This window comes from Panthera leo, chromosome D3 (genome assembly GCF_018350215.1).
Source record: "Panthera leo isolate Ple1 chromosome D3, P.leo_Ple1_pat1.1, whole genome shotgun sequence".
Classification (NCBI taxonomy): Eukaryota; Metazoa; Chordata; class Mammalia; order Carnivora; family Felidae; genus Panthera; species Panthera leo.
In genome coordinates this window covers 29,322,719-29,326,928 of record NC_056690.1, presented here as the reverse complement: position 1 = coordinate 29,326,928, position 4,210 = coordinate 29,322,719, and positions in this window count along the sequence as shown.

Sequence of the window (4,210 nt, the reverse complement as noted above, 5' to 3'; positions counted from 1 at the left end):
GATTGTCTCTTACATAGTCATTTTCAAAGAGTGGGTGGAGGGACTCCTTCATGTTGAGTCTTCATATATTTGGTCCTTGCTGCCTTATGAACAAGCTTCCTTCTTGAAACCTTCTCCTTTCATCTTTCAGAGTATTCTTCTGATCTGTCTCCTACCTCCCTGACCACATTGCAGTACTGTCTAGATATGGGCTCGGCAAAGTGCTAAAGGGCCAGAGAGTAAATGTTTTAGGCTCACAGGCCAAACAATCTGTCATAACTACTCAGCTCTTACATCATGGCACAATAGCAGCCAAAGACAATACATAAATAAAAGAGAATGACCGTGTTCCAATAAAGCTTTATTTATGGACACAGATTTTTTTAAGGAAATTTAAATTTCATATATTTTCACATGTCACAATATCCAATTATTTTCCTTTTTTTTTTTTTTCAATCAACTTAAAAACATAAAAACCACTTAGTTCATGGGAGGTACAAAACATGGTGGACTGCCCTTGGCCCACAGGCATAATAGTTGGCCATACCATTTAGACTGCCACTAGGTACTCCTAGGAATGGGAGAATGAAGGATGACTGGGCACTCTATTCTACAAGTGGGTCCTGTCAGGACTCCTGGCCCCTCTAAACATCATAGTTCACCAAAGAAAGAGCAGGCCAGCCTAACCTTGACTCCACTGTCCTGCTTCCACCTTCACATCTCACCACAGGTGCAGGAATCACTTCAAGATTTGAAAGTTCTGAGTAGGCACCTGGAGGCTGGACTGGACCATCTTGAAAATCTTAACCTGTCAGTGGACTGGCTACCTGTGTCCCAAAGACCACTCTGGTTTTATTGGATATCATCTTTGGGCATCATTATAGATAAGGAATGATGAGAATCTGAACATGGGCAGCAGACTGTTGTGGGAATACAAGGGAGAGATGTTACACAGAAAGAAGCAAAAGCAAAAAAAAATCAAGGTGGCTCACATTTGGGCAAGTAAAGGAAAAGCTGGAGTTTGGGTTGTGGGTGGGAGAGGACATGAGGAAGGTAGGCAGGTCCCAAATGCAAGGCCTTATGGGCCTTATCAAGGAGTCAGAGTACACTGACCTTCCTTGACAGGGAGGCACTGACAGATTCTAAGCAAGAGAGTGACATGACCAGATTTGCATTTTGAAAGGACGATATAGATACATCACTGCATTGTTTATAAGAGCAAAAAAGCCTGGAAACAACCTAAGGAAATGATAGAATAAATTGTGGCTCACCCCCAGCTGCAGTAGACAGTTGCAGTTATGAAAAGTTTTCAGAGCATATAGAATAATGCAAAATTTACATTATGGGGAAAAAATGGACATAAAATTCATTACTATGGTCCCAATTTTGTGGAAAAGCAAACCAATATGTATACTGCAGGGAGGGGGGAAATCACCCTATGTCAGTGAGAAGAACAAGATGGGAACAGGCTAAAGAGAAGCACTTTGTAATGTTCCAGGCAGGAACTGGAGAGAGGACCCACACTAGAGCGTGGCAGGGAGGGAAGTGGGTGAGTGGGCCCCAGAGAGACTTAGGCAGAGCAGACTTTAGTGATGGATTTTCCAGTGAGGGAGGTGTTGAAGAGAACACTCAAGTTTCTGGTCACAGGAACTAGTAGCAGACAGTTTCATTTCACTAAAGGAATACAAAAACACAAGCAAGTCTGGGGTTATGGTCAGAGGAACATGTTGAATTTAAGAGCTTTGGGACATCCAGACAGATTGTAGGTGCTGAGCCAATGGTTATGCACAAAACAGGCCAGGATCCCTATTCTCAGGGAACTTACATTCTCATGGGAGAGAAGATGATCCACAAATAGGAAAACAATTAGTATGCTAGAATTCACCATGCAGGTCTGGGGCTTGGGGGAGAAGTGGGAAAGATTCGGGGAATTTTCAGATTATAGGTGGTGATTAAAGCTGAGTAGGTGAAGGAGTGCCCCAGGAAGAGTGAGAGGGAGCTGCACCTGAATCCTGGAAATACAGACACTGGAGGCCAGAAGCCTTGAGAAGAACCCAGCTCAAGGGGCACCTGGGTGGCTCAGTTGGTTAAACCACCGACCTTTGATTTCGACTCAGATCATGATCTCAGGATCGTGAGGTCCCTACTGACAGTGTGGAGCGTGCTTGGAATTCTCTCTCTCTGCCTCTATCTCTGCCCCTCCCCAGCTCACATGCGCGCTCTCTCTCTCTCTCTCTCTCTCTTTCAATAAATAAATAAGCATTTTTTTAAAGGTGGAAAGAGAAAAGTGATCAGAAAGCAAAGGCAGATGGAGCACCTGGGTGGCTCAGATGGTTAAGCGTCCAACTCTTGGTTTCAGCTCAGGTCATAATCTCACAGTTCATGAGTTTGAGCCTCACATCGGGGTCTGTGGTGATGGTGCACAGTCTGCTTGGGATTTTCTCCCTGTCCCTCTCTGCCCCTCCCACATCTCTCTCTCGCTCTCTCAAATAAAAAATAAAACTTTAAAAAAAAAGAAAGCAGAGGCAGAGTTCCAAGGAGGAAGTGATCAGCATGCTCAAATACTAGACAGGAAGAAATAGTAAGTCAGAAGTGTTTCAGTGGAGTGGCTTGGGTGGAACCCAGATTATAAGGGCTACAAAATGAATAGGCGGCAAAGGGGGAGATTACTCTCTTAAACATGGCCGTGAAGGAGAAAGACGGGGTGGTAAACTAGGAAGGCGGTAGAAGACAGGATCATGGGAGAGTATGGACCTTATGTGAAGGCTAAGAAGAAAGAGGTGAGGAGAGACGGGAAAGGTCAACCACAGACCCGAGAAGAGACACCTCTTCCCAGAAAAAGAAATAAAGAAACAATGTAGACATACACACTGGTGTTGTGCCCAGGTAGCCATAACCAAGTACCACAAACTGGTGACTTAAGCAACAGAAATGTATTGTCTCAGTTCTGGAAGCTAGAAGTTCAAAATCAAGGTGTTGACAGCATTGGTTCCATCAGGGTGGTGAGGGAAAGCTCCACCCCAGGCCTCTCTCCTTCACATTTAGGTGGCCATTTCATGTTCATATGACATTCCCCCTGTATCTACACATCATCTTTCCTCTGTCCACCACTTTGTGTCCAAATTAACCCTTTTTTGAAGGACACCAGTTGTTATTAGATTAAGGCCCACCCTAATGATCTCTGTAAAGGCCCTATCTCCAAATAATGTCACATTCTGAGTCACTGTGGGTTGGAACTTCAGTGTGTTAATTGACATGTAGACACAGTCCCACACAGCTGGGAAGGAGCTGACCTCTGACAACCTTAATTTTCTGTGTGAAGCTGAAATAGGTGGGAGCTAAGATAGAGGATGGAAGCAGTAGATTATCAAGGGAAGGACTGTAAATGACCCAGCTAAGACAGGGGACTCAGAAGGACCCTGGCAATGAACACATTTCACAGATCTTAAAAAATAAAAACAGAATAGTGGGGTTTCTAGCCCTGCAGCTCCCTATAGGTTTTAAGGCTGCTTGGCAGCAGATAAGAGAGACTCCTTACAATGTCACCAGAGTTCCAGAGCAGGCCTCTGTTCTGGGACAGAGGTAAATTAGAAATCAGAATTCTGGCCTATGGCCTAAGGCAATGGTCTGGTTCCTTGACCAGAGTCACAAGGCAGAAGTCTGGGTGCTAGAATGGGCTCAGATCAGAGGAAGACTGGAAGCAAAACTGACTTGACATTGATTTTTCCACTTAAAACTCTACCAGAAGAATGACCTGAAGTCTAGGCAGGACTCAACTTAAAAGTAGGCTAAGAGCAGGGAGTGAAGCAAGTCATTACAAATGTACAGGAAACTGCTTACCCCACAGAGGCAGCATTTAAAGGGGTTACAGTGCCCACTAAGGCCAGAGATAAACCTTTGAGACCCAACAGCACCTGCAGGCCAGTTAGAAATTAACTTAAAATCAAGTTCTGCTGTGGGTTGATTCGACTTTTTTTTTTTTTTTTTTAATGTGTTTTGTTTTCAAGTTTCTGTTTTCTGAGACAGGCTAATGCTGGTCATGTCATTCCACCACTTAAAACCCTTTGTTGGCTCCCATTGTGGCTATGACAGAAGTGTCATTTAGGGAAGCCAGTTGGCCAGCTGAGGCAGCACATGACAAACCTCTGTTGCACCAAATATGGTGGCGCCTGAGTCCCCAGACCCAGAGGTGGCTAGTTTCCTGCGGATGCTAACCAAAATCACAAAGAAT